The sequence below is a fragment of the Solenopsis invicta genome, chromosome 16 (genome assembly GCF_016802725.1).
Source record: "Solenopsis invicta isolate M01_SB chromosome 16, UNIL_Sinv_3.0, whole genome shotgun sequence".
Taxonomy (NCBI): domain Eukaryota; kingdom Metazoa; phylum Arthropoda; class Insecta; order Hymenoptera; family Formicidae; genus Solenopsis; species Solenopsis invicta.
In genome coordinates, this window is record NC_052679.1 from 23,939,159 (window position 1) to 23,951,187 (window position 12,029).

At 39.4% G+C, this 12,029-nt stretch overlaps 1 protein-coding gene across 5 annotated transcripts in view; it reads left to right on the forward strand.

The window, feature by feature from the left end:
- LOC105199492 (protein tincar) overlaps positions 1 to 12,029 on the forward strand; it is a 164,693-nt gene that overhangs the window by 38,727 nt on the left and 113,937 nt on the right. For 4 of the 5 annotated variants that reach the window (XM_039459147.1, XM_039459148.1, XM_039459149.1 and 1 more), the window contains exon 3: positions 8,423 to 8,458. The exons of the other annotated variant lie outside the window; for it this stretch is intronic. The gene's annotated coding sequence lies outside the window, so the exon portion shown is untranslated. The remainder of the gene's footprint in view (positions 1 to 8,422; positions 8,459 to 12,029) is intronic. 5 annotated transcript variants of the gene reach the window in all.

The following is a 12,029-nucleotide window of genomic DNA, read 5'->3' on the forward strand; positions in this document are numbered from 1 at the left end:
AATTTTATAATTTTGAAGAAGAACTTTCTTAATTTTATACAAGCTTCCAATAATTCCGGAACTTTGATCTTTTATTTGATATGGGGTCTCCAAATGAAAATATGTTAATTCCTTTTCTTTCTCTCTCGAGTGACAAAAGATCTTTTCATTAGGTTGAGGAAAGCTGTGTCTCGGTCCTCAGCGCGGTCGGAGGAGGCGCAAGCCGATTACGTAAATCTGTGAAAGTGGTCGAAAAACGGCGTCGTCAACTCCGTCCATTGTTATCGTTCCTCCTCTCGCTTTGCATCCGATCATAATTCCTTCGGTGCACCTCATTTAATCCATTATCTCGTCGGTTGGGAGTCTCGAAGTGCCCGCGCACGGTCGACTTACAATTATATCTCCTACTACTGATACGTCGTACGTTTCACGGAACGCGAGTTCCACGGTTTAGCCAGGTCTCATGCAATATTTAATTCTGGATGCACAATTTTAATTTCAACCGTATCAAATTAATTCGCTCGAAACAAGATTCGCGCGTTGCTCCAAGAAAATCATTCGCGCGTTCAACTTGTCATGTTTTATTTATTTAAGACAATTAGTCCTTCGTTAAACTCTCCGAACCATCAAATTTTAATTAGGACAATACGGAAACATCTGTCTCGCATCTGCCCGCGTGTACATACGAGATAACAATTAATCCACCGCGTTCCGCGTTATTAACTTTATTAGCCGCAACTTTCGTAGATACCCGGCGAGATATCGCAAAGGTATCACGGTAACAAGCACTTTGTCACATTCCCGCAATACTTTCGTCCAACAAATTTTTCAATATCCGAATTTTTAGTTAGCAGTATCGAAATTCGTTTTACGCTTCCGATATTTCGCGTTTCATTGTTATTCGTTCTTTTTTCGCGCATATAAATAATGGTATAAACAGATTGACGCTGACCAGGACAGTATCGGAATGGCCGTATTTATTCTAGAGCGTCATTGTGTACACGGAGCAAAATGTTGCGCTATTCCTCTTCCCTTTTTTTTTTGTCGGCACAGGGATGTCCGTACGTGTAAACGAGCGTCCACACACCACCTCTCGCGTAAATTTCCGCGTTCAGCGTACGTGAGCGCGGGTGAATGAGCACGCGCGCATGTGCGCGAGGCTATTGTGCCGCCGGGCTCATGTAAGGACGCGCGCTTATGTGAAATGTGCCAACGTGTCTAACGTTTACTCTATGCCGCATTGAAATCTCAGGAGCCTTTTAAACCGCGTCGGTCAGTTGTGGGGTGGTCGGCACGTCCCGCTCCCATTTTCAGTAATTTACGGTTGAATGGACATCGTTGACGGCGCCGCGCACCGCTTACTTAACGCGATACGCGAGCCGGGCATTTAAGCCAGACCGAGAGGATAGTGTCAACTGGATTTAAATGTCGTTCGGATTTTATGCATACGTCGGATTAATCGGGGAAACAGAGCAGCGGCGGCGCGCGTCGCGTGTCCTATATCGACGGCGCGGCGCGGCGCGCGGCGTCGCGCATTCTCGCTTGGCGGAATGCGGGCACGCACGCCAATTGTTTGACGCGTAGCACATTTTGTGGATAACGTTTATTCCGCACACACACACACACACACACACTGCCGCGCGCGCCATCGTTCGCTGTATTGTTCGATTTAGCCGGCGCGTGCAGAATCCGTTTCCGCGCAATAGAAATATTTTCCCTGGCCACCGCGCAGAGAGATCGTTTTATTCCTCTCGCGCGTTAGACGGTCAACAATTCGTCGCGCGGAGACAGAGAGAGATACCCGTGCGCTTTACGTGTGAAAAGCGGGTTCAGACGGAATCGCCAAAAGAGTGCCAAAGGGTGGTGTGGCGCGCGCGTCTCGTAAGATATTACCAGCCCGCTCCCCTTTTATCCCTCATCGAATATTCGAACATTTTTTCCTCCCCTTCTCTCCTTTTCGCCGCGCCGCGAATCTATTCGCGGTAGTCTGCATGCCGCCCGCTATTCCGTTTGATTTGCTCTTCGATGCGGATTACCAGACGTTCGTCCGGACCTCGCCGAGAGTTTTCCAGCGGCGCGAATACTTGGAGACTTTGCAATTCAGTCGCCTACATACGTATCCGCGCGGGAAGAGAACCGACCGTCTCTATCCTTTGGCCGTGCCGCGGAAAAAGCGAGGCAATCACTTTGGGATTTTATCCGGGATTACCAACGCGACGCCGAGCAGGGAGTAGAGGGCTACGAATAAGCGTAGCGAATAAGCGGGTGAAAAGGAAGACGACGCGACGGATAGAGTGGAGGACTCTTCGATTGCAACGGATTAAACGGGGACTCCGCTTTTTCCATCGACTCGCGTTTCTCCACCGCGTTTCTCCGTCGATATACCGTCGTCTTTCCGTGCGCTGTCCTCCTCCTAGAAAGACTCCGGGAGAGGAACGGAGTACATTTACACCATGGATTTTCCACGTGGAGGAGCACACGGCTGAGATCGAATCCGCACGTTATCCGTATTGATTTGGATTAATGGCAACGGTCGTAACATCGATTGTCTCTTTGGCTATGATTCGCACGGGACACGATGACCAAAGGGTTTCATCATGGTGACAGGTTTGCTTGAAGGGATGTCCAGTCGGGCGAAATCTTGCCGCACGTTCCATTGATATAGTCCATCATTCATGACCACGTTTCTTGAATATCTGGCTGCGTTTACCGCAGACGCTGGCAGCAGTTACGTTCTTGTTAGATCATGTTACTATCTAATTTCAATGCATGCGATATTAAATATGCAAATTGCGGAAGAAGCTGTCTCATTTATCAATATAGAAATTATAAAATATAGAAATTATAAAATTATAAAATCTATATATAGAAATTATAAAATAACAAAATCACACCAATAATTTGGTATAATCTTTTTAAAACGGAATTTTCTTATTTCTTGGAAACTAAACGTTGCACTATATCAACCCTTGGTTACTCGCACCTAAAAAAGTTACACAAGAATTTAATACGCGCTGGGGCGTGTGACTCCTTGCGCGAGCAATCAAAGGTTAATATTGATTTGCTTAGATAAAGAAATAAAAAACCAGTTCATTTATTACTTCTTTTTTCTATGAAATTTATTAAAATACGTCATTTTTCATTCATACTAAAATTATTATAATTATTGGATACTATTAATATTTACTATAGAATAATGAAGCACTTTTTCTTATTTATTTCTATCAAAATTCAAAGATTTTTTGGTCACATATTTAGTTTCAGTAAAACTGAAAAATCATTTATTTTTACTTCTCAAAAAGAAAGTATCATTTTTAGCTAATAAAACTTTTTTTATTTATTTTTATAAAAATATGAAACTTTGTAAAAAAAAATTCGTTTTTTGAAATGATTAGAATAAGAGATATAAATTGCCGAAAAAATATTATACATTAACTTTTAGTGTACCAGTTTTAGAGCCCAATTTTTCAAAGTTCTTTTTAGATTACATTGCAAAAACATGCTTTTAAAATTTTGTTTTTAGTTTTTGTTTGAGAAACATTTTCCAATTGAGCAAAACTTAACTTTGCCAATATTGGTGACTTTCTTTTAATAAAATGGAAATTTATTTCATCAATTTCGGTTGATACATATAAATAATCCTCGACTAATGTAATCACATTTAATGTGTAATCTTGTCGAGTTAACGCTGCAGCTTCGAAGCGAATATTTTCTCTTCTTCATGTCGCTGGATAAATGTGTTGCAATTACTTAACTAGGATTTCTCGAGCTCGGATTATGAAGTCAATTCGTGTGTCATCAGACCGTCTTGCTCACGTGTTCCTAACCGGATGTTGTCAAGTTAAATGTAAAGAGCGGTACGAGCCGCCCTGACTTAGAAGGGGAGCTCGTACAAACAATTCTACTCGCCTCGTATTCGATCGCATCGCTTTGGAAAATAGTGTTTCTAATTGCGGACGTTCTAAATTTGGAATGTAACTCTAGACGCGTAGGCATGTCAAGTAATGCACTGTATTCTTCATGGCTAAATTACCTCCTGCAATATTTATTATATCTACACAGTAGCTCTGTGTCTTCGTCAAATTATATTAACTGTCATAATTGACATAAAGTTTTAATATCTCTAAGAATGTAACTAACATTACAGGGAATGTACAGTTAATTATCTTTATAATTACACAATCAATAAAAATATAATGGAGGATTTGCCGATCCATGGTTAATTCATAGTTCGTATATTATATGCAACCAAATTTGTTTGCCACTGTGGTTTTACAGAAAAACTTATGAAGAATATTTAGTAATAGCATTTGATACTTATAAAAATATTTGCATCTCTTCTCTTTTTCGTTTCGTCTAAAAGCCGTGCTGTAAGGCCGTGCTGTAAGGCCGTGCTGTAAGCCGTCCTTACTTTCTACTGTAAAGGGAATAATTTTATTATGAAGCTAAAAGTTATAATGAAACTGAAAGTTAAGTTTTAAGTCGCGATGTGACAAAACTGACGCTAATCTATTTTCACTTGGAAAATATTGTACGCGTCAATTTATCGCAAAGTTATCCGATTTTGGAATGTTGCGCTGTGCTGAAGGTTATCCCTTACCTCTTCCGAACATCAAAAGTCGAGACGATAGGTGACAGCGACTAGACGCGTTACCGGATACATCGCCGGGAATATCGTGAACATCCATTTCGATCCGTGCAATTCTCCTTTAGAACAGAAAATAACTTGACAGATCTCAACCGATTCCATTTTCTATCAGTTTTGTCGGCCACAATTGTGACGTTTTTCACATACAGTATAATTTTCGCCAAATGAATTTCGCTGATGCGTAAAATTAAAGTAGAATTGTGCTGTCGCACAGCAGCTTCATTTCTCGGAACAAGACTAAGGAGGGTTCCTTAGTAATAAGGTTTAACGATGTGATTTCGTGTGTGAATTAACAATTTGTCTGAACATAAAGTCTCAAGCGCAAAATGAAATCTTGGACCTCTAAAACGCAAATGTGGTAATGTAGACAGACACGTGACGACGGTTCTAATACATATATATATATTCCTAATTAGATTCTCTGTTCTAGGATTATGTCTGAGAAAAGAGATAGTCGTCGAATAGCACAGTCCCAAGTTTAATCAAGTTTCATTTCGAGCGGAATAAGATCTTGTAAAATGTCATTCTAATTCTTGTTGTCTGAGATTATTTACGTTTATAAATTAATTAAATGTCAGCGAATGGTAATCTACATTGACGAATCAACGATATTTGTTTTTTCTATACACACAGCTATCCTTTATGTGGAACAAACAAAAATTCGTTATTCCGTCTGTGATACAATAAATCATGGATTGCGCCGGATGTATGTAAATGTGCGTGTGTGTGTGTGTGTGTGTGTGTGTGTGTGTGTGTGTGTGTGTGTGTGTGTGTGTGTGTGTGTGTGTGTGTGAGCGTTCGCGCGTTTAAATGCAGGTTTTACTACGAGTACTGTAATTTGTTTTGTATGACGCCATGCACCTGCACGGGAATTCTATTTTACACTACACATAGCAAAGCGCACGGATCTGAAAAGGCACCAGAAAACGTACTTAACATGTAAATTTGCTCTGTGTGATACAAGTTCAACCCTTATCCGTGCTATCAATTAGAGTCCTGATACTTTCTGCAAATTAAAGAAAATTTCTAAATTTATTTTACTGATTTGCACATTAATATTTTTGTTTGTTGACTAACATTAAAAAAAAATATTTTCTTTATTTATAAACGTCTGAATAATTCTTCTAATAATAAGAGAAATTTTTTTTCAATTATACGAAAAGAAGAACAATTTTTTAATAACGCAGAATATAAATTTCTATCTACTTATTTGATAATAAAATAATGTTGAAATGATCATATAAGAAATAAAATTGCTTGGAAAGTCAATTTAGATTGAGAAGAGTTGATTAAATACATTGAATGTGAATTAACGAACTTGTCAAGAATTATATCAAGTCAATCCTTATACGTAATTCAACCAGTCGCAATGGCGAGGCATTATCTTGGATTTCACTGTAATTGATATTGACATTGAGTTACACCGACTGACATTGAGTCGCTGTAACTAACATTGACACTGTCACTCGCAATTTGCAATTGAATCTGAAAATTCAGTTTCTCGCCTTCATTTAAATTTCACGTACGCCCGATAATTTTAATCGCGCTGAATATACTTGCTGTATTTTTAGTTGTACTCTTTAGCCCGATCAAATCGAGGAAGTAAATCAGGAGTCTTATCAAAGTTAAAATATTCGATATCGGTTCTTTGAAATTTTAATTGTCTACCGCGTATACACGTGTATACAGCCATTGGTAAATATTATTGTTAGAACTTTATCGTTTACTTTTGGCAAATTGATTTTTGGCCATTTGATTTTTATTTGAACTCACAATTTATTTTTATTCTTTTCAATGAGACTTTTTTTTTCAAGGAAAATATATCCGAAGGAGACGCTGAAAACATATACATACGTTCATATAGTTTCTTTCTACACGGAATCCGCGGGGAGCCCTTTGAAAAAGAAGGAACGCGGAAGCGCCGTGATATTTTCCTGGATGGCTGCATGTGTGCCAGCCTGTGCACGTTTTCGGACACTTTTACGCGACGCCGAAGCCACGGGCCCGTGAAATCGGACCCGCGCACGACCGCTCACACGTGAGAGCGCGCTCCCGATAATAACGCGCTTTAATTTTGGAAAACTCTCCTACGGTCGCTTTGCAGGCCTAATGATGTGTACGGGGCGTGGGAGAGCGGTCGTTTAAGGTGTAAACTCTCGTGAACCCCGCTTCGCGTGTTATCTCCCACCGGAGTGGAATTTAACCGAACCCGCTTTGTTTGAGATCTAATGTATCGAATGCACGCTCTTTAACAGCGCTGCACTGCTGCTGCGATGCCGTTAGCCATCGCTTCCAATGTTCGCTTTAACAGTATATTTATCGTGGGAACCATTTGTTTTTTTTTTCAGTAACTAATGAATTGCCTCTGTACAGTTAAATCAGTGGTTTCGCACGAAAAGCCATAATAGATGAAACAAAACGATACGACGAAACAGAATGTGTATTTCGCTGGAATTTTGTTTTCTAATTTCGCAATGCACACACGTTAAAGAAACTTGCTTTCGTTATATTATTTTTCTAATTCTTAGAGCTAGAAAAAGGTAGAAGACGAGTTAAATTAAGTTTAAAGAAATTATAAACGGATAAAGAAGCTTAAAATCAATCATTTTTTTGAGAGCTGTTTCGATCGATGTCTATTTAAGTCTTGTTAAATTTTAGCAACAATAATTAGTAAATTTTACAACAATCATCCGTAATTCTAAATCTTGCATTTAATACGCATTTTTTCTAAATTGTGAAAGTATAAAATATATTTAGCCTTTTTGTTTCGGTTTTTTTAAATTGTTCCCGCAAGTAATGACGGCTGTTCATATTCAAACACGCCTAGCTGTCGGTCACTACCAAAAATTGCGTATCAAGAGCGATGAGAGAACGAGAGAGAGAGGGGGGGAGGGAGAGAGAGGACGAAAGAGATGAAAAGGAGATAACGCCTAACGGAAAAAAGCTTTTTTTTCAACTTTCATGCAAATCCGTGGCCTGCAATTGCCGGCGGGCGAACGGAATCTGTGTGCTCGTTCTCTCTTTCGTTCGAAACAGAGTGGCTGCGACAGCCGGATCTGCCGGCCGTGTTTGCCTCGTTTGTCTTCCGATTTGGCTGGCTGTGATCAATGACGAAGGAAAATCTGTCGTTTTCACATGGCGACGAAATCTGCCGAGCTGTGAAAATATCCGTGAATCTTCGAACGTGACGGGGGCTATTATCAGCGCCCATCAACAATACGTATTGTTCCTTTAGGAATGGAACGTAATTTGCGGACGCTGCAGAATCCAAGACGAGATTTAATCTTTCGATACGCGCGCCTTATTCGGTCTTTACGTCGAGATTATAGCGATCAAATTTTTATTATATTTCTTATAACGTAACTTCACATAAAAAAAAATGAAATAACACCTATGCTCAATATCCCGATGTTTCCTTCCCCTCTGTTTTCCTATTTTTTCCTTTCTGTCGCACGCGCACAAATATTTCCAAATAAGATGGGATTTGTTCTCCTCCGAAGCTTTGAGGCTTTCAACATATCCAGCATTCCGAGAGCTTCGACGAGAATTTCCCGACTGAATCGTATTCGTCTTCTTCAAACGATAAATGCTGGGTACATCGGAGACGAGGAAAGAGGGCGGGCATCCTCAATGCCTTGTACGTGTGCGAGGGGGGTTTGGCGCGGGGCCGGGTTCAACTTTCGAACACTCGTGAGCTGGGACGAATGTTTCCCTCATGGAAGATTAACGATTGGTGGGGAGTCCGCCACTTCTCTTTCCTTACGGTTCTAAAAGTTCCCTCCTTTTGTGTTTCAGAATTTACGCTCGATCCTCCCGGTGCTCGACACATCGGTAAGTCGTGCAATTTTAACAACCTGTTTCCTTAGGCGACGTTACTCTGTCAACGGTACACCCGGCAGCCCGTAGCATCACGGAATTGGATGAGCCAAGCGTGATGCACGGAATAGTTAAAGACATAAAAGATGTATGAGCCATTACTTCAAGAGCCTACTCACACCGTAATGGATTATATCGGAAAGTTACAAATGCGAGTAATATTTCTGCTCTTACGTAAGATAAATATTGAACGATGTGTTTGTTGTGAAGAAAGAAAATTCAAGTTCCATTTAACATACTGCTAGATATTTTCTGTATACTTTTTTTTTGTTCGTGTTTTTCTTCCTTCTCTCTCCCCCCCCCCTCTCTTTAAACGGGAACATATATACCGATTGAAAATGTATTGCACGAAAAACCGTATGATCGAGTAACTCGCGGGGAAACTCCAATTTCACCGTACACGTGATTGCGTATTGTTCGCGGTATTGGCAGCCGGAAGGCTTACCTTGGGTTCGATGACTGATCGATGCGTATCGATTAGCGTCGACGCTCTCAGATCGCTTTTTAGCGTCGATTTGAAATTTAAATCAACCGAGGGCAACATATGACGCACATTGACACACACACACACCGAGCGTACAAACACGTCTGGCTGGCGGCGCGCTTGCGTCGTCGCGTCAGCCCGAATTCCGGTAGGATCGATCGAAAGTGCATACATCGATGCAGATATTATCACGACCGCCGCAACGTCGGCTCGCTTATATTTGAACGCGGCGATAAATTTCAGTCGCGAGCTGAGAGGCTGCGAATTCTCGCCCCAGCATTCGTCGCGATTCCTCTCGGTTACGAACGATCACCGGTTTCGGTATCGACGCCTTATCGTCGTGAAATATTCCCGTAGAATGATAACACGAGTTTCGCTTCGTTCGACAATCCGAGTGAGCGATATTGATCTTATTAAACTGCATTAATATTCAATAGGATTTTTTTGCAACAGAGGAAGAGAGATACGTTATACTAACAAATTATCTTATTAAAATTAAAATTTAAGAGGTTTTATTACTTTTTCAATTACGAAAAAATTTTAGAAAGTTAAATGCAATAAAAAAAAATCTAATGTTTTTAATAGTGTTGAGAAAAAAAACATTTATAATAGAAAACAAATGTAATAAGATCTTTTTGCAATTTATAAAAAAATTGTTTACTAAGTATTCATTTTTGAGTTACTTTGTTAAAAATTATATTATCTATTTTGTTAAATGTTACATTTAATTCTCATTAGTATAAGACTCCATATTTTTATTAAGATAATACAATCTCTATAATTTCTAATTAAAGGATCGCCCCTTGTAAGTGCATAGGTGCATATTTTTAAAACTATCCCATGTGTTTCTGTTTGAGAAACATGACTAACACATTTTTTTACCATGACACATGAGTTAACAGAAAATCTTTAATTAACGTATGAAAAAAGAATTTAACTTTCACGTGATCTCTCTGTCTCTCTTGTCATTCGTAAATGTGCATTCCCATGCGCGTCGACGGCAATGTACGCGGTGCTGGTCTGACTTCCGATGCGCTTTTCCGACTACGTGACGTCCGGACATCCGACATCTGCGACGTACTGCCAACAGTGCCAACACGTTGCTACACCAGGACGGACGCGACAGCAAACCGCGGAATTATTATTGCGAGCGAGTGTAAACGTCTAGCAAGCTGCGAAACCCGAGTGGTGAACGCTCATAGGCATTATTAACCGATCTCTCCGCGTAGTCCCGGCACTCGTGGCAGCTTCGCCGCGGTTCGATACCGAACAAGATTACTTCACGCGATAGGAAAACACACTTCGTCGAAGATGAACGGTTCACGCAGCTACACCCGCAAGCATGCGGGCATTAATATATATTACTTCGTATAATATCTTGTCCGTACAACATATATGCTATGCGCTTGTGGCTGTTATCGCAAATATGCTACAGTATAAGACGATTATTAGGAAACATTTAATTTGTAGCCGGAGGGAGTAGAAATTATTGAATGTAAAGACAAGAAGTATTGAGACGCGCGCTGTTGATTTTTGAACCGGCAGATTATTTGCGAATTAAACGTCGGAGAAAGGATAATAAAATGGAGAGCATAAAATTGCGCTTTTCGATTAATTTTATATAAATTTGAATCAATTTAATGTGAAATAATCTCGCAAAAGCTTTTACCTGTACACAGTACGATTTAATATGATATAATGAGGCAGGAAGGAAGAGGTAAAAATATATCAATTGCAGAAGATCAATCGGTACATTGAGCTCGACAGTCGATTTGATTTCTGGCGTTACGCGGTATAATTTCGCGGCTTGCATCGAGCCAGATGAACGAAGTTATCGGATAGGTTGGTTATACGGGAGTTGAGGTGGGAATGTCCCGATATTTGTGGAAAGCTGGCAAAGTTTCCCTCGCAGTGGTAATATAGCCTATGCGAAAATCGATATTCGATAATCACGAAATTCCAGGGAGGCTTGCGGCGTCGCCCTTTCTTGCGAGTCTTGCCGCAAGATATTAAAAGGTCCAAAAAAAGAACGGAGCCGTTCGCAAATTGAAGAGCTTTGCGCGATTTAATGTGAAACGCACGATTTGATGTGGGTTAACTTTTATTAAATATAATCGCGTTTTTCTTATACCTTTTCTCCTGGTTATTTGTTATTTTCTTTTTTTATCGTCAAATAGATCGATCTTGTTTGATGTCGAAAATTATAAGTTGAGAGGAAAGAGAGAGAAAGAGCTTTTCCTCCTAACTGTAAACTTATATTAATCAGAGTCTGATTTTATACTTAAGATACTGACTCAAGTATGATCTCGAAAAATTACACGTTTTATTATGTTGAATGGATGAAATCTCTTAAGACTATCTGAGATCAGACTTGAAACGATCTTAAATATAACAAATTATGATCAAATTACTGTTCTGTGATGGTTAAGAAAGAAGGAAAGTATATCTTTCACAAAGTTCTATAATATCATCTTGTGTACATTTTCTATGAAGGAGCTATTATTATTTTTATCTTCTAAAAATATTTTTAGAATAAGGATGTTGGTTTATACGAAAAGCATTGAGAGTATCTCTGCAGTCTTTTATCAATTTTTTTCTTACCACATAAAATTCAACAAAATTCTATTAATTTATAGTATAAAACTTTTGTATACACTTCATATATTTTGGAAAAAAGTGTCGACATCAGCTGTAACAAGAATGTATTGGCAATTATTAATTTTCATCAAATTACTATTTATTTATTATGCCGTTTAATTGTTCATTTACTAAATCTCACTGGTATCCTTTAATTGGAAGTTGCGGCATTTACTTAACAAATACTCGCGTTTAGTTACATGTATATACGGAAGTGGTTTGCTAAAATAATATTTCTCTGTGACAGTAGTACCTGAGCACAATGTTTATATAATGGTACTTTACTCGGTAGAATGGTTTACGTAGGTACTCATTCCTAAAATGGGCGAATGTTTTTTTAACAACGGATTCCTTAGAATAGATACGGGCTTTATTTTTTCCAACGATAGTATCCAAGTGAGTGAA